Genomic DNA, 20,136 nt, shown 5'->3' with positions numbered 1-20,136 from the left:
AGCCGAGTGACCGCCCCTAAAATTAGGATTCCATTGAGGTGAGAGCGAGACGATCTGCTGTTTCCGACGGCCCCGGACGCTAAAAGCGATGAATGGAAGAGGCTGCGGAATGGCTATTGCACAGCAACGACCACTCAAGCTCTGTGACAAATATGGCGGGCAACAACAAAAAACACCCAACAAGGCCATCAAGGGCACACATAAAACTAGCTCTGCCCCCCAAAACACCTAACACACCCCAATGACACTCCCCCATGGCAACTTAAAAAATAAAAATCCCAGGGCAACCCACACAACACACCTGACAGTAATACTCCATTTTGACACACCCACATAGCTGAGCATAAAACCAGTCCCTTCCCTGACCAGAATCCTTTGCACTACTCCAGCACTGAAGGAAAGAAAAGCTGCAGCACATTGGATAGGCAAAACACCACACATCTCACCAGCACAACAACACACACAGACACCACCCCAACCACCCTCACAACTGCACCTCCAACCACTTGCACATCACACACCATGGCACAAAAGAAAATGCCCAAATTCACTAACAGTGAGTTGTCGTCCATGGTAGATGAGATAATAAGAGTAGAACCACAATTGTTTGGTACCCTGGTCCAACAGACACTATTAGCCACAAGAGCACAAATGTGGGAAAGGATAGTCAACAAGGTCAAAGCAGTAGGGACCACCCGCGCAGCGAGAAGGAGATTGTGAGGCGCTGGCATGACCTCAAGAGCAAGCTGAAAGAGAGGAACAAGAACCGTCAGCTGGCTCAGATGACTGACGGTGCCCCTCCCATTCCATCAAAAACATTCACTACATGGGAGGAGAAGGTCGTTGCCATACTACATCCAGAGAGTCTCACAGGAATACCTGGGGGAGTGCAGGCTGCTAAGTACTAACAAATATATACCATTACACTGCCAAGTACTGTCTTGAAAAACACACAAAGCTACAACCCCCAGGCCAAATCCCATTCATCTGCACCACAATACCTAACACAGGTCTCACAGATGTAACATTCACCCCATCTGATTCCCCCAAAGGTAGCCAACTACATTCCCAGGGTTGTATGTGTACAGGCAGCCAGCACTACAACTCACACCAGGCCCCCTTGTCCCAAAGCTCAGCAAGATGGAGCACTCCTCCCACCCAGAAGCAAGTGGCAGCCATTGTAGTACACCAACCAAACTTAGAGGTAGGCAGCCATCTTCCCAGGGAGGGCTGTTTGGGGGTGGGGGGCCTTCACTACAACTCCCACTAGGCACCCCTGTCCCACCCCTGAGTGGGATGGAGCACTCCCCCACCCATACAGAAGTATGTGGCAGCCATTGTAGTACAGCAACCAAACTTACAGGTAGGTATCCATCTTCTCAGGGTGGGCTGTTTGGGGGTGGGAGGCCTGCACTACAATTCCCACCAGGCACCCCTTTCCCACCCCTGAGCAGGATGGAGCACTACACCACATCCAGAGAGATGTGTCAGAAAGTCCACACCAATGTGACAACAGAAGAGGTAAGTAGACAGTGCAGGCACCCCACCATTCCGCTAGAAAGGCATGGAGCCAAATGACAACACCAGCCCTCACATCCCACCAACATTGACACAGAAACAATATCAAATTACAGTGTACAGACAGCTAAGTGTATGTAACTGTCACACAAACTAAAGTTTGACTCACCAAACCCATTATAGAAGAAAACCAGGGCATGCACAGCACTGAACGCAATCTGTAAGTTCCATCGGGGCAGAGCTTGAAGGACCATATGAAAACAAACCAAGCATGGCCGGTAGAACAAATAAATCAAAGCACAGGACATGACAAAGTTGTGCATGAGATAACTATGGCTAGTTCATGTGCAGATGTAATGCCTGCCAGGCAGAGTAATCAGCAAAGTTGCTTCACATCAAGTCGTTGTGCCGCTGGTTGTTACGTGACATGTCCTCGTAATCACAAAATCTGCACATGGGGCACCTTGGAAAATTAATGTATGTACCTCCACATCATGTCATGATGTACAGTACTGTGCAGACATACAATGTGAGAACTAGGAAACTGTGTGTTGCACAACCTGTAAAAAGATACATTGAACACCTAGCTTGAGGGCATCATGTCAATGACAATTTACCCTCTGTCCAACAGGTGACCAAGAACTGACTGCAGAGGATAGCAACACCAACCTGCAGAGCCAGTCCCCACCCCCGGAACATGGACTCTCTGATGATGGATCCCTGGATTTCGAGGATGCGGAGCAAGAAGTCGGCCCATCTGGCATGCCCAGTTGCCAAAGTTCCAAGGACCCTACTGTCCCCCGCCACCATGTCATCAACAACTAAGCTGACCCGTGCTGTAACAACCTGTGCGGCCTTCTCTACCACCACCACTACCAGTGCTGCCTATAACACTCTCCCTGCCCCAGATGAGGACCACCCCACCCCACCAACTGAGGAGGACAGGGAGAGTAGGTGGGTGCATACAGTGGTAAGGCAGCAGGTCCGTGACAACAGGGTAGATAGGAGGGCAAGGGGGAGTCAAAGCCAATGGGACACTGGGACTGAAGCACTGGACAACATCACCAGAGTCCTTGGGGCCTATGAATGGGCCCAGGTACAAACGGGGGAGGCTCAGGAAGATTCCTGTGAGCTCTGCCTGCTGATGAGGTTCATCGACACCCGCATGGGCCAAATCGTGGACCTCTTGGGCCAGCTAGTGGTGGTTCTGAGGAACAGGCCTGCAGCAAAAACAATAACTCCACCCTCCACCGGTGGCCCGAAGGATGACAGTTCTGCATCCTCCCCTGCGGCGACGGAGAGGGGGAACTCCTCAGACACCACTGACCTGCAGAAGAGCCCCCCCCCTGCTGAACAACCAAGAGAGAACCAAAGAAATCCACGGGAGGATCCTGTGGCAAAGCACCTGCCAAACGCCAGTCAAGGAGCCAGCCATGATGGCACCCTTCTTCACCTTGCCATTGACTTTGTTGACTGTCCTTCCCCACACTGCCATGTTAATGGCATCCCTCTGTAGGACTGGGTCACCACATCAATGTGGTGGCTACTCAATTGTCCCATCTTCTAACACTGACAACTCATTGCTTCACTATTCACCGTTTTTGTACATTTGTACTCCCGTGTTACATGACCCATTGTAAACAGACACTCCTTACACACCTATGTCGTTGTGTCTGCTCCATGTTTATCACAGGATGAGCAATGTTCACCATGATTACAGAGTACCAGGAGAACGGATTATTTGTAGGCAAAGAGAGGCTGAAGGGACCTAGGAAAACACAAAAGAACAATATTCACTAGTCAGGCAGTGGCATAACAGCCATCGCACAACACTTGTCATCAAGGTATCTGTACTAAACTACCCTGTCCCCAAAACATTACCAGGCAGCACAGGGTCAACAACAGGCAGCAGTCACAAACCTCACCTACACCTTTTCCCCAACAGCGACATCAGCAGACAATGGCCCCATTGTACGTTTACACTCACCTTCAAAAGAAGTAGCGGTTGATGAGCTGTTGACACAGGTCGACACCTTCCTCCTCTCCACTATCCTCGTCACTGGACATGGGTTGGTTTTCAAGTGGGGGGCCTTGGCTGCTCATCAGCATCCAGGAGCAGGGGAAACTCCTTGAGCAAGGCCAGGTTGTGGAGCATGCCGCATGCAACTACAATCTGAGACACCTTTTTGGGTGAGTACATCCGTGCACCTCCGGTCTTGTCCAGGCAGCGAAATCGTGCCTTCAGGAGACCAAAAGTACGCTCTACCACACAACGTCTTCTCCCATGGGCATCATTGTAGCGGACTTCACTTGGGGTCCTGGGATTCTGCAGTATGCTCAGAAACCAAGGCCGGTTGGGATATACAGAGTCACCTAGTTGTGAGATGCACAGACCAACTTTGTAGTATGACTGTCGCATTGGACAACATGTCACACAACAGCACGCTACTTAAATCAACGTACTCACCCACAATCCATGCACGCAGCAGATTAGCCATCAACTGTAGCACAATGCTGTTACACAGGGAGATGATCATATCCGCCTGGCACACCACTTGTACATTGGTGGAGTGGAAATATTTCCTGTTCCTGTAGATGTGCTCACGTGTCTATGGTGAAACCAGGCCAATATGTGTGCAGTCAATGGCATCAACAACATTAGGGATGTGCCCCAGGGCATAAAAATCACCCTTCACAGCCGCCAATTCGTGCCTTGGGGGGAATGGTTGTATCTGTCCTTGTAGTTCATCATAGCGGACAGGATATCACGTAGCACCAAGCTGAACATAGGTTGCGTCATCCCACCTGAGCTAGACACCATGTACTGGAATGAACCAGTAGCTAAGAAATGCAGGGACCCCATCACCGTACACGTGGATATCAAAGCTGTCGATATGTCCTGTGAGGCCGCAGGTGGGGCTCCAACTTAGCACATAGGTTTTGTAGGATGGGTCTATACAGACTGAATTTTCGCATGACGTCCTCATCCTCCATGTCCACCAGCACTGCGAAAGGACGAAACACATTTAGACGCCGACTAGGTAAGAAGAAAGGGGACACATGTCATTGCAATCCACCGTATGATGTGTCCAACATCTTACGTTTTGCCTGACACAATGCCAACAATGACTAGCAGCAAACCTCAGCTTACAGCACAACTTACATGTAGGGACACCAACAGCTACACTAGTCGTACACTTGTACACTGTTAACACAGTGAGTTCCTCCAAAACAACATCTGACTATGTAAATGCCCAAAGGTATATTGCCACATCTAGCACTGGCCGAAGTTCATACTACTGTCTCCTACCCAGCTGCTGTTCCTGCCACACCTTATTGCGTAAGGGTACACATCAACAACATAATGATCTCAGTCTGTGCATTAAGATCAAGTATGTACATGAGCCAAGCAATGAAATATGCACATTGTGTAGTCAAACATTCATCTCTGTGAGTTGCCCAGCCATATCACACATTGACATGTGTAAATATTGGAGAGTCCATAAAAAAACACTGATCTGTGTACATGCCCAGCAATTTCACAAGTGACATGTGAGGGTGTACATGCCAATGGTTGCAATCAGGTACACCAACATGGCAAGTGTATTCAGCAGTGGGCTACATGTTACATTGGCATTGTGTGAAATATCTTGTGCCATGAATCATGTGTCCACTGTATACTGTTGAGAACTGGCCATTGCTATTGATACAGCATGATGTGTGCATAGGTGCTGTCAATATGCTACGCCACCCAAATCACGTTCACTGGCACCAATGTATAGCAGCAATATTAGGTAGCGACCGCCTGGCCCCTGCGCTGTGTCACTGCCAATTCCAAAGCCACACTCAAGGTAGTGATACACAAATGTTTATAGTCAACAGGCGGTTGACATGCTCCGTCACCCAAATCAGGGTCACTGGCTCAAATGTACAGCAGCCATATCGCGGTAGCGAATGCCTGGCCCCTGCTGTGTATCACTGATGGCAGTTGGCATGCTCCACCACCAAAATGCCAAGCCCTTACAGCCAATAGGAACCGCAATCGCGGTAGCCCAATGCAATTTTGAAAATTGTGGTAGGCGTGCTCTGCCACCACGAAGCCGGTCATTGGATGCAATTGAAAGATACACGATCACAGTAGTGACCGTCTGGCCCCTGCGGTGTGTCACCGCCAATGCCCAGGCCCTTACAGCCAATGAGAACCGCAATCGCGGTAGCCTAATGCAATTTTGAAAATCGTGGTAGTCGTGCTCCGCCAACGCTGAGTGGGTCATTGGATGCATTTGAAAAGAGCTGACCTGGAACACCAACGGCAGCAGCTTAGAAAGACTGAATCTACCCTAGGGGCCTATATATGTGTGGGAGAGAGCCTCACATTTCCACTGCTTCCAGACACTGCTGCCTGATAGCCTCAACACCAACTGTTGCTGCTCCTGTTTCTAGACACTGCTGCCTGACACACCTCACCCCCAACTGCTGCTGCTCCTGTCTTCAGTACTGCAGCCGGATACCCCAACCACCAACTGCTTCTGCTCCTGTCTCCAGACACTGCTGCCTGATACCCCTCACCACCAACTGCTGCTGCTCCTGTCTCCAGACACTGCTGCCTGACACCCCTCACCACCAACTGCTGCTGCTCCTGTTTCATGGACCCAGTGATGGTGAGGACTGAGAAGAAAAGGGCCCGCCCATTCACCACCGAGGAGCTTGATGTCCTGGTGGACGAGGTGCTCACACAGTGTGCTCCAGATGTCATGGTAAGTGTTTCATAGTGGAAGTGAGAGTGCAGGGAGTGCACACATGAAGTTGATCTGCTGCAGTATGTGCCTGAGAGTGTGGGGTTGTGTTATACAATGCCTAGCATGCTGACTCCAGGGGAAAGGGGTGTGTAGCCTATGTCACTTGTTTACCTGGCTGCACATCAGAGTGCGAGGGACATGCATTGTTTTTTAATCCATATAGAGACACAGCAAGTTGGTTAAACTGGAGGCAGGACAGAAATTGCCTGTGTGAATGTATGTGTGGGTTCATGATGTTCTTTACAGGCTCATATGTGACATTATCAAGGGTTTACATCCAGAGGGTACTGATGGAAGTGTGTCTGACTCAACATTGCCATCATGTATAGGTCAGCACTATGCACAGGAATTTAATGCCAGAGGGTGTTACTCTTGGTGGTAAATCACATATAACACAGCAGATTGCTGTACTTTTGTCAATAGCCCCTTCCATCAGCATGTGTAGTGACTTGCATGTGTAGGCACTGTTTGTGCTTTCATATTGTCCCTGCATGTGACATTTCTGATGTCCCACGTTGGACCTCAGTGTGAGCCCACCTAGCCTACACAGCCACTGCCCAATCAGACAAGGCAAATCACTGAATGTACAGTGAGATTTAGCTGTCACAGTCTCAGAGTCTGGCTCCAGTGCCTTTGGCCACCCCCTGCCAGTGGCTACATCTGATGATAGTGACCACACACCACAGACCTCAGGCTCCAGATACAGCACATGCAGCACACAACAGCAGCAGCCCAAGCAGGCCAGAGTGCAGACACCATCCCCCAAAATACCAAAGCCACCCCATAGCGCAAAGGCAAAAGTCCTTCAGGCGAAACTCAGGGGCATGAAGCCAAGAAGCAGGCCTCAGGCTCACATGCCTCAGAAGCATCCCCAGCCCAGGACTCTCCTGTCCCAAAAGCATCTCGCAAAGAAAAGCAGTCAGATCCCGTTCCTACTGTGAGGCTGGTGCTTGCTAAGGGTCCACAGAAATGGCCCGCTAAGGCACAGTCAGCCACCTCTACACCCATGTGTAGGGGGTTCACCTGGTAAACAGGCGGTAGAGGAGAAGGCCCGGCCAAGCGTACCTCTGGATCCAGCAGGTCCCCAGAGGGAGGCCCACCGGCTGCACCTGATGCAGCTTTGGTGGTGAGTGTGCCTGTCGTTCCTGCCCCACTTACCACTCCTCCCTAGACAGTTCTTGCCTATTGAGTCCCCAAGATGTGGAAAGGCACCCTCCACAATCTCCCACCCACACTGTGTCTCACAGCAGAATTGCTGCGCCTCCACATGCCACTACACCAGCCAGTCCAAGCAACCCCCTGGATTCCAAAGCCACTGATGTCTCTTCCTCAGCTTGTCCTCTCTCTCCCAGGTCCAGTCCTCCAACTGGCCCCGACACTCAGCCACCTCCCAGTCCGAATGACAGCCAAGTCTGAGTGAAAGTCCCCCTCACACACCTGTCTCTACCACAGCGGTGCTTGGACTGGCCATTGTTATCCCCCTAACTGTTTTGCTGACCATGGCAGTGTACAGTCTCACACATTCCCTGTGCAGGTTCTCATGTACCTACTCTGCACTTTGGACTGGCCACTGGCTTTGCTGTTCATTACTGTGTTTGCCCATTCCCTGTGAAGGATTTTATGTACCTACTCTGCACTTAGGACTGGCCACTGGCTTTGCTGTTCATTACTGTGTTTGCCCATTCCCTGTACAGGATCTCATGTACCTACTCTGCACTTTTGACTGGCCACTGGCCTTACTGTTCATTACTGTGTTTGCCCATTTCCTGTGCAGGTTCCCATGTACCTACTCTGCACTTTGGACTGGCCACTGGCCTTGCTGTTCATTACTGTGTTTGCCCATTCCCTGTTCAGGTTCTCATGTACCTTTCTCTGCACTTTGGACTGGCCACTGGCCTTGCTGTTCATTACTGTGTTTGGCTGTTCCCAGTGCAGGTTCTTATGCACCTACTTTGCACTTCGGACTGGCCACTGGTCTAGCTCTTGTCTACTTTTGCGGCCTATTGGTGTGATATGTGAATAAAGACAGTTACTCCTGCTGCTGCTTTGTCAGTGTCCTTGCATATTAAAGGGTTTTATGTGTGGGTATGCTTTAATGTGACAGATGCTCTCTATGCCACTTTAACTTTGCCAATGGCTGATTTCACTTTTTCAGGTTTTTGCAGAGGTGACAAGCACTTAAGTTCTTCTTGACTCTAGGGCTTGAGGGTGCAATGATGGTTGTTTGGGGTGAACTACTGTTATCATGATCAATCTTTGGTGATGTTAGCAAAATTATACACAAGTCATGTTTTGATGCACTGCCAGCACATAGTGGGATTCTATCCACAGAATTGCAAGCAGGCTGGCCTGGGCCATATATGTCTGTGTGATCTTTCTTGATCTGTGAACAGCAGTGTTTGTGTATGCTCATCTTGTGATGCCCAGTCGTCCTAGTCACATGGGTAAATTTCAATATGTGAACTTGGGTGGTCGTGCAGTGTGAATGGGTGACTTTGTTAGTAGTGTTGATGTGGGTGTGCCTCTGCGATGGCAACTGCACACATGTGTCAACCTGGATTTGAGTGCCTGTTAGTTGGATTGGTCAGCCCCGTGCTTGTGATTGTGTACACATGTTGGAGTTGTAGGCTGGACACTGTGCAGTGTGTTGGTATGTCCTTGTACTTCTGTCGTACACCAACTTGTTGTTGGTGGCAATTGTGAGTATGCAGTGTGTGACTGGCAAGTCAGTGTTGTATTTTGTTGATCATCCATGTGTCTTGATACTGTTTGGGCTCACTGTGCAGACCTGCTCAAAAAAGGACAAATGATGGAGGCCTGTTATAAATCTTAGGTAGATGAACTGGTTTTTGACATGCAAGCACTTAAAAATGGAAGGAATCCATTGTTCGAGAGATATGTTGCTAAAAGATGATCGGTTAGTGAAGCTGGATTTGAAGGACAGTTACTGTACTATTCCGATGGAGGAGAACAGCCAGAGATTTTTGCAGTTTTGTTGGAAGAAAAAGTTAAATCAGTTCCTGTGTCTTCCTTTTGGGATTTCTTCTGCCCCTAGTGAAGGTGATGAGGGTGGTGATGGTCTAGTTGAGAGAGAGAGAGAGGAGAAAGGTTAATAGTTTAATTGGACGATATTTTGATAAAGTTCAGGACAAAAAACAGTTGAAGAAAGATTTGAGTATGGCACAAGATTTATTAGAAAAGCTGGGTTTTATTATATATTCTGAGAAGTTCATTTTTGTTCCTGCACCAAAGATGATGTTCTTAGGCTTCAAGGTAGACACTGTGAAAGTTATGCTTAAACTTCTAGAGAGGAAAGTGAAGATGATAAGGAAGGAAATTTAGCATGTATTAAAAAACAATGCTTTATCTTTGAGAAACTTAGCTTGCATGATAGATTTGCTGTCATCTTCTATTCAAGCAAGTTTTCCAGAACCATTGCATTATCAGGCGTTGGAGAGAATAAAGTGAGAGGCATTGAGTAATGGTTTGTGGTTTTTAGACAGAGCATCACTGAATCAGGAGGAGGCACAAGAGGAATTGAATAGGTGGCTTCTGAGAATGTATGCATGGAATGGAAAGGAAATATTTGGTTGTACACCCAGTTTTGTTTTGGAAACAGACGCAAGCTTGACAGGCTAGGTAGCATGTTTCGGAGAAACACAGAAAGATGGAATGTGTTCAGGAGAGGAGATAAAGGAACATATAAATTGTTTAGTACTGACGGCAGACTTGTATGCCCTGCAGTGTTTCAAAGAGATGTTGAAAGGGCTGGATGGGTAAGTAGACATAATATCAAGTTTAAAATGTCATTGTATTATAATATAGGGGGTCATTACGATGGGGAGCAGACTCTCGTGGTGGTGCTTGGGTCTGCCCGTCTGTATGGACGCGGTCTCACGCGTAGAATCATGATGCGACTGCCACCATGGCGGTTGCATAATGCATCTTTACCATTGCGACGGGTGCCACTGGCTGCAGCACCCACTGCAATGGTAAAAATTTACATAGTGCCTTTCCCTGTACTACGTGGTAGGTATCAAGCTGTGCCTGCCACTTAGTGCAAAGAAATGTAGGGGGTACCATGGGTATCCCCAATACACCACCACCTCCCCCAACACAAGGGGGGCCCACAACGGGCCCCGGAAACCATACCAACCAGCTTTTCAATGGCAGTTTACCCGTTTTTAGGAGCGGGATGTTGGGTTTATAGGGGATAAGGGTGGGAAGTGTTTAAAAATGTTTGATTTTTTAATTTTTAAAACAATGTAAGTAATAATAAAAAAATGTATAAACATTTTTTGGAAGTGTAATATTGGGTTTATAGGGGTTAAGCGTGGGGAGTGTTTTAAAATGTTGTTTTCATTTTTAAAAAATGTAAGCAATAATACAGAAATTATAAATATTTTTCAGGTGTGTAATGAAGAGTTTATAGGGGATAAGGGTGGGGACTGTTTGTAAATAATAAAAAAATATTTTGAATATTAATTTTTGTTTAAAATATACTTACAAAATAAATAAAGAATAGTGTGATGTTGCGTTTATAGATGATGTGGGTGGGAAGAATGTAGAAAATTAAAATGACAATTAAATAGAAATAAACTTTAAAAAAAAATGTAAAACATTTCTATTAAGAGTGGGAATTAATGGATATTGCAGATAAGTTTGTGTAATAATTTTTTACATTTAATTTTTTTTTCTAATAATTATTTATAATAAAATTTTAAACATAAATAAATACACCTGTGTCATTATAGGGGATATGAGTAGTGAATAAAAAAAAATCTAATTAAATAATACACATTTTAGGTAGAGGTGTGTTGTTTTGAGTAGGTATTAGTGTCTTTTTTATGAAAAATGTGTAATAATATATTTAGGTTTCAATTTTTTTTTAAATCATTCTTTTCATTTAGTTTTTAGGATGATGGAACGTTTAAGTTTCTAATTATTAATGTTATTGAATAATTGTTGTGATTGTTCTTATTTTATAATCTAAATTGTAATTATAATTTTAATTTAAATAATGTATTTTAAAATAAAAAAAAATAATCAAAAAAGGCATACCTCTGCTCTGGATATGTTTTTATAAGTGAGAATAGAATAATATATATGTGTAGTGCGTATGCTTACAGACTCAGTTCGCTTGGACTCCTAATGAACTCAATGGAGCCTGTATACTGGATGCATTCACAGGCTCCCATATAAAAAGGGGTTGTTGGGGAAAAGCGTACACCCTGTGGTGGGCACCCCATGGTGCCTGCCACACTGCACATGCTTGGATCGGGGGGACCCATGGGCACACCCATGGGTCCGAATCGGAGGACTCCAGGTGAAGGGGGACCTGCTACGGGCCTCCTAAGAACGATTCCGGCAGCCTTTTCAATACGGACATACCGTATTGTGAAGGCTGTCCGAATCATTCATTGTACTTGCTCACTCGTAAACAGAGTCCATAGAGCTGTACAAAATAATCACCGCACAAGTCATACAGACTAGAACGGGTTTGTAAACGATTCTGTCTACGTGGACGCGCTATTCGCATCATACTTGTTCTTTCGGAAATGGGGGACCTTATCGGTTTAGGCAATTCTGTACATGATTTGGACTCCTTCCTTACTAGATCGGAGTCAAGCCCAATGTGCTAATGTTCTTTTGAGTTGGAATCCTACATTATATATGTTTAGTGACCATTACTTTCCGTGTGTCACTGTTTTTTGGAGTGGGAATAGTTTATATTATATGTTTATTGTCCAGCACATTCCCTGAGTTATTATAGTTACTATGGGAAAAGAAAAGGGCAGGAATGCACCATATCTCTAAGATACAGCGCATTCCAGTACTTTTCCCCTGCTCCAGCCACATTGGGCTGCCCTGCGCCAACGCAGGCACCTTTGCACCATGGTGCTAGGGAACCTGCGTTGCGGTGATGATTATTTTTGTACAGGAAGGGAAACTTTCTGTAAAAAAATATTCACAAGAAAAAGGAAAAATGAGGAGAAATAAAGATATTTCTCCTCGTTGTGCCTTCCTAACGCCTTCCCTGGGGAGGCATACGCTTTTGCCGCTGCCTCAGATTTAGGATTTCTCCTAAATCTGGGGCAGTGTCAAAAGGCCATGGATCTTGCTGAGAACGCCCCCAGCAACTCCCATTACACGCCCCTTTAATACAGAACACTGCGTTAAAGGGACTGATATTCATCAGGCAGAATTAAGCCACAAAAATGACTAAGTGTTGCCTGATAAATCTCACACAGGCTTCTGCGCCACAGAACGTCAGAAAAAGTGACATTCCGGAGATGCAAGGAGTCTCATAAATGAGTCCCTATATGTTTATTGTCCAGCACCTTTCTGCGTTTTTATAGTTTGGAGCGAGAATAGTAAATTATAAATGTTTAGTGTCCAGCACCTTTCCTGAGTTCATATAGTTGGGAGTGGGAATAGTAAATTATATGTGTTTAGTGTCCATCACCTTCCCTGAGTTTCTGTAGTTTGAAGTGAGAATAGTAAATTATATATGTTTAGTGTCCAGCCCCTTCCCTGAGTTAATATAGTATGGAGTGGGAATAGTATATTTTATATGTTTATTATCTAGCACTTTCCATGAGTTAATATAGCTTGGATTTAGAATAGTAAATTATATATGTGTAGTGTCCAACACATTCCCTGAGTTTTTGTAGTTTGGAGCGAGAATAGTAATTTATGTATGTTTATTGTCCAGCACCTTCCCTGAGTTAATATAGTTAGGAGTGGAAATAGTATATTTTATATGTTTATTGTCCAGCACCTTCCCTGAGTTAATGTAGTTTGGAGTGAGAATAGTAAAATAAATATGTTTAGTGTCCAGCACCTCCTGGGACTCCATGCTGTTTCCCTTGATCTCACTGCTGCCTGCTCCTCTGTCTCCCTTCCAGCTCTCTCTGCAGTTCTGTTGCTCTGCACCTGCATGGGTGTGGCCACCTCCAGGTACTGGGGTGTGGTACTTGCACCTGATTGGCTGATCTCTCAGGTGCCAGGATGTGGGGTGTGGTGGGTGTCCCTGATTGGTGCACAGGCTCACATGACATGTATTCGAAATTTCGAGATCGGATTTTACCGAATCGGTATTTACCGAATCGGTATTTACCGATTCGATAAATTCCGATTCGTTGTCTCCCATTCATTCCTATGGGACTGGAAGGCCATAGGGTTGTATGGGTGTTACCGAGTCGGAATTTACCGATTCGGTAGATACCGATTCGGTATTTACCGGCTTTGAATACCGATTGATACCGAATCGGTATTTTTTACCGGATTTTTACCTACATTTGGGTTTCCGGTTCATAAATACCGATTCGGTATGAGTCGGTATTTATGAACCGGTAAAAAAAAATTACCTACATCGGGCCCTTGATGTTTTCTCCAAACAATAACACTGACTTTTGATTTGGCACACAGTGTTCTGAGAGACTTTGAATTCGACATTCATTTTTCAAAACAAAGTTCTAACTCTTTTTCCTATGAATATTTTTTTTTTCCAAATTTGTATTTTTACCCTTTTTGGCACAAAGTAGTCTGCTTAAAGTAGAACCATTCATATAGAACAAGAGTTCTTTGAAAAACTTCCAGAGACAATATTTGACCTTGTCCACATACACAAGCATTTTTATGCATTCTGACACGAATTGGTTTGGGCCCTTTTTTATTCTGTCTTAACGAGCCATTTCATAAATGTATATTTTCGTGATTCATTCAGACAGCATTTACAGATGTCAATTATATGCTTAGAATAAACCATTGCTTTTGATATGCACAGCAACAATGCGCTTTTGTGTACAACCAGTACCATTGCATTTTTATAAGTTTTGGGTGAGTTTTAATACATCATGTTTAGATATGTTTAAAGTGTGTGTTGTATGGCGTTTTAGATTCCGAATGAATTTTTCCAGATTCATGCCCTTATATATGTACAATCCATGTTGACCTTATATAGGCATAGAATCAAGCCCTTATTTAGGCATAGACCATGCTGCCCAAATACAGGCATGGCTACTTCCATCCGTTCATCAACGTCACAACGATTTCTTGGAAAACCAGCCTCTTAAGCAGAAGGGACTTCCCCTAGCCTGGATATTGATTTCTCCAAGAAACTCCTTATTATGCATGAACAACTATTCCTTAGGGGTTCTTCCATGACGTTCATATGCCCGACTTTACGTCAAAGTGGGAATTCCTAAACACTTTCGAGGTATAAATATACCTTCACTTGCTATAACAAAGCACAGTGGTTCAGTGCAGTTCGAGGACCTACTTGCCCGATGCAGCTCGCTACAGCAAGTGCGGAAAGGAAGCCGACCCTCCAAGCTGACGCACTGATCAGGAAGCTGCCCTCCTCTGCCGAGAATACAGCTCCAGTGTTTCTGACTCCCCTTGCTTGGTGTTGGGAAATCGAGTCCCGAGACAGAGATACCAACCTCCTTCAGTCTAAGGTATGGAGCTGATTAGAACCTAGAGAAACATTTGGCATATGCTACACAATACTTACTTCTTCCCTTGTACTAGACCTAGGTTTGGTACATTGGGGTAGGTGTATTTTAGAAGCGCCAGTTGAGTATTTTAGCCTGTGTTATTTACGTATGTATTTTAATATTGCTTAGAAACCATACAATGCGATTACAGTATTATTTTATTATGCTATTCTCGCTGTACGCATTATACTTTGCATTCTGCCTAATGATTGTAGCCGTTCACCTCTCTTGCATAAGAAAGAAGACTGTTTGATAAACCCTTTTATTGAAACGTCCGTCTCTCTATTGCTGTGCAACCTCTGTAGAAACAAAGCATGCATGATTGACTGAGTAAAATAGTTATCTACTGTTTCTACGACTCTGAAGATATTTTCCAGTCCTAGGAAAACAAAGTTGTCATGTTTCTGTGGTTGTCAGAAACGAATCCCTTCTTGTGTATTCGAGAACGTGTCTAGTGACCTCTGAGCTAGCTGGCACTCACAATTAAATTTAGTATATTCGATAGAGACCTACTGACCTAAGTCGTACGTCATATCTAAAGGATATATTATTCCAATGCGCAGAGCCTATTGGGAATATAGGAACTACACTACAATACTACTCGTATAACTGGAGGATACTGCTAGTATAGATGATACGTACTTAACATCACATCAGATGTAGAGTAATGTCTATATGAAACATGGGAATCCAAAAAGATAACTGAATGTCTTCAGGGTGCTTGCCAAAGCTTGTCTGTGGAGAATCTTAAATGGTGGATCAGAAGCACTTGCCTCCAATGTACACATCCCGAAGTAAGTGAAAAGGAGGGCCACCAATACTGGGAAAGAGGAACTCAAAAGCAAACAAGACTAGCTGTAAAACCCAGTTGAGAGCAAGCAAAAAGGTATTCTCTGAACTGATATAACATCAATCCCATCCCCAGGAATGTAATAGCACTTTGGTATGCTACCAACATCAAATGAACCCATAATGATTATAGTATTTTAGCAATGCCCTTAACATGCCACAAGAGAAATGTAATTATGAATGATTAGAGTGCCCCATGTCCTGACATCCAACCAACTTTACTCATATTATTTTACCTACAGTCCAAAATCTAAGGGCTATTTCCTTCTCTTCCTATCGGATCTAGAAACCAAGTCAGTAGGAAAAGTAAAGTCAACTGGTAGGTTCAAGATCACACGAGGATCATGAGTGGTACACAAAAGCACTCTTTCAAGGTAAACACAAATTGACAATGCAACAGGCAAAGAAATAATGTACAAAATATAGAAGCAGTATTTCCTAATCAACTAAGTAAAAAGAAGAAGAGCAATTATTTTGGCTAACTACTCGCCTTCTCCAGGTGCAGTAAAATGAAAGCTGGCTGTATTTGAGAGGGTCTTCTCTGATAAAGGAAATCCACAGCAATGCCCCTGTTAGTAAAACCCAGAACTGTTTTAAGAGTTCCTTGGTTTTCATTATAATTTCTTTATATTTATATCTATCATGATATCTCACAAAACAGACAAGTTGGTCGTCCTACAAACACTGCAATATGTTGTCCATAATACTTTGAATAATATCTTGAAAAGTAGTTCTTGTTTTTTTTTATCATTCTATGTGTATATATGGAAACTATTATATTGTTGGTGTGTATAATGACTAGAAAAACAAATATTATTTTAAAGAAGCTATGTACTATTTTTAGAATCAGAATACTGTATCAAGTTACTGTGTGCATATCTAATTAATAGCAGTCTACAATGGAATTGCTGCATGAAAGAAACAGAATAATACATAACCTGGTGGGGGAAGTTGTGGTTGGATTTATTGGCTAAGCTTGTCAACTACGGCTAAAATGAAGGCTGCACCCTTTGTTTGTTAAATATAGCAATTATATGGCTAGTCTGGATTTCTGATATTTTGATTGTGGTGGGTCTTGATTGGAATGTATAGTGCCATGCTTTATTGTTAGAGGTAAATAAGAGGGAGCCCGTCTTACTGATGTTGTTGTTTGTGTTTTGTAGAATCTAGGGGCTCATTTATGAGCCCCTGCGCTGCCCAAGCATCACTTTCTGTGATTCCCTGGTGGCGCAAATTACTAAATCATGGGGCTTATTAAAGATCTAGCATCCACCTCCAGAAAGACATTTTTTGTGATGCTCCGTCGGTGCATATTACAAAATCACATCTAGGAGATCAAGAAAAGCCACAATGCTTGGCTTTGGATGGCAACGCAGAGCAAATTGCGACTCTGCCTTACTCTGCACTCAGAGGCATTCCGTGGGCATTGCAGTGGGTTTTCCCATGCAAAACCCTTGGACTTTGATGCTGCCCCAGATTTACAACATCATGTAAAACTAGGGAAGTGCCAAATCCTTATGCGTCCTGAGGTGAGGTGCGACAAGGAGAAAGTTCTTCATTTCTCCTCATTATATCCTCTTTCTATGTGTGCTGCATACTGCAGCACACATAGAAAGAGGAAAACGCCTCTTAGTATTGTTGCTGTGCAGGAAGGTGCCTGTTCCTGCAAAACAACAATCCTGCCGATAATACAGGCACCTTTGCAGCATGTTGCAAGAATGCCTGCGTAGGCGCACGGCAGCCGAAACAGCACCAGCGTAAGGAGAAAGGGTAGGAATGCGCTGAATTGCATAAATTCAGTGCATTCCTGCCCTTTCACTTTGGCATAGGGAAGCGCTTTCACTTTAGCATAGGGCAGCGCTTGTAGATGACTTGCTGCGCTGCCCTATGCCAAATCCCTGGAAATAAGCACCCTAGAATTTCTGTGTTTGATCTCAGAATATCATTCTTCTAGCATTTTTGGAAACTGACGTAAAGTTATCAGGACCTGCACTTACTAATGGGTCTGTTAGGATGGCGGTCGGAGAACCATTCCGACCGCCATGGTTGCGGAAATCAACCGTCCGCTGGTACCCCAGCAAAACCGGAGGTCCCATTAGGATCAACCGCCCTAAAATTCCAACCGCCGTGGAACAGTGCCATGAAAGAGCACCGGTAGCGGGCCGAGCAGGTGAAAATCCAACCGCGGCGGTCAGCTTTGTGACAGTAACACACAAAACCGCCAAGAGGCCAGCCGAGTGACCGCCCCTAAAATTAGGATTCCATTGAGGTGAGAGCGAGACGATCTGCTGTTTCCGACGGCCCCGGACGCTAAAAGCGATGAATGGAAGAGGCTGCGGAATGGCTATTGCACAGCAACGACCACTCAAGCTCTGTGACAAATATGGCGGGCAACAAAAAAAAAAAAACACCCAACAAGGCCATCAAGGGCACACATAAAACTAGCTCTGCCCCCCAAAACACCTAACACACCCCAATGACACTCCCCCATGGCAACTTAAAAAATAAAAATCCCAGGGCAACCCACACAACACACCTGACAGTAATACTCCATTGTGACACACCCACATAGCTGAGCATAAAACCAGCCCCTTCCCTGACCAGAATCCTTTGCACTACTCCAGCACTGAAGGAAAGAAAAGCTGCAGCACATTGGATAGGCAAAACACCACACATCTCACCAGCACAACAACACACACAGACACCACCCCAACCACCCTCACAACTGCACCTCCAACCACTTGCACATCACACACCATGGCACAAAAGAAAATGCCCAAATTCACTAACAGTGAGTTGTCGTCCATGGTAGATGAGATAATAAGAGTAGAACCACAATTGTTTGGTACCCTGGTCCAACAGACACTATTAGCCACAAGAGCACAAATGTGGGAAAGGATAGTCAACAAGGTCAAAGCAGTAGGGACCACCCGCGCAGCGAGAAGGAGATTGTGAGGCGCTGGCATGACCTCAAGAGCAAGCTGAAAGAGAGGAACAAGAACCGTCAGCTGGCTCAGATGACTGACGGTGCCCCTCCCATTCCATCAAAAACATTCACTACATGGGAGGAGAAGGTCGTTGCCATACTACATCCAGAGAGTCTCACAGGAATACCTGGGGGAGTGCAGGCTGCTAAGTACTAACAAATATATACCATTACACTGCCAAGTACTGTCTTGAAAAACACACAAAGCTACAACCCCCAGGCCAAATCCCATTCATCTGCACCACAATACCTAACACAGGTCTCACAGATGTAACATTCACCCCATCTGATTCCCCCAAAGGTAGCCAACTACATTCCCAGGGTTGTATGTGTACAGGCAGCCAGCACTACAACTCACACCAGGCCCCCTTGTCCCAACGCTCAGCAAGATGGAGCACTCCTCCCACCCAGAAGCAAGTGGCAGCCATTGTAGTACACCAACCAAACTTAGAGGTAGGCAGCCATCTTCCCAGGGAGGGCTGTTTGGGGGTGGGGGGCCTTCACTACAACTCCCACTAGGCACCCCTGTCCCACCCCTGAGTGGGATGGAGCACTCCCCCACCCATACAGAAGTATGTGGCAGCCATTGTAGTACAGCAACCAAACTTACAGGTAGGTATCCATCTTCTCAGGGTGGGCTGTTTGGGGGTGGGAGGCCTGCACTACAATTCCCACCAGGCACCCCTTTCCCACCCCTGAGCAGGATGGAGCACTACACCACATCCAGAGAGATGTGTCAGAAAGTCCACACCAATGTGACAACAGAAGAGGTAAGTAGACAGTGCAGGCACCCCACCATTCCGCTAGAAAGGCATGGAGCCAAATGACAACACCAGCCCTCACATCCCACCAACATTGACACAGAAACAATATCAAATTACAGTGTACAGACAGCTAAGTGTATGTAACTGTCACACAAACTAAAGTTTGACTCACCAAACCCATTATAGAAGAAAACCAGGGCATGCACAGCACTGAACGCAATCTGTAAGTTCCATCGGGGCAGAGCTTGAAGGACCATATGAAAACAAACCAAGCATGGCCGGTAGAACAAATAAATCAAAGCACAGGACATGACAAAGTTGTGCATGAGATAACTATGGCTAGTTCATGTGCAGATGTAATGCCTGCCAGGCAGAGTAATCAGCAAAGTTGCTTCACATCAAGCCGTTGTGCCGCTGGTTGTTACGTGACATGTCCTCGTAATCACAAAATCTGCACATGGGGCACCTTGGAAAATTAATGTATGTACCTCCACATCATGTCATGATGCACAGTACTGTGCAGACATACAATGTGAGAACTAGGAAACTGTGTGTTGCACAACCTGTAAAAAGATACATTGAACACCAAGCTTGAGGGCATCATGTCAATGACAATTTACCCTCTGTCCAACAGGTGACCAAGAACTGACTGCAGAGGATAGCAACACCAACCTGCAGAGCCAGTCCCCACCCCCGGAACATGGACTCTCTGATGATGG

This window comes from Lissotriton helveticus, chromosome 2_1 (genome assembly GCF_964261635.1).
Source record: "Lissotriton helveticus chromosome 2_1, aLisHel1.1, whole genome shotgun sequence".
NCBI lineage: Eukaryota > Metazoa > Chordata > Amphibia > Caudata > Salamandridae > Lissotriton > Lissotriton helveticus.
Note: the sequence above shows the minus strand (reverse complement) of the source record.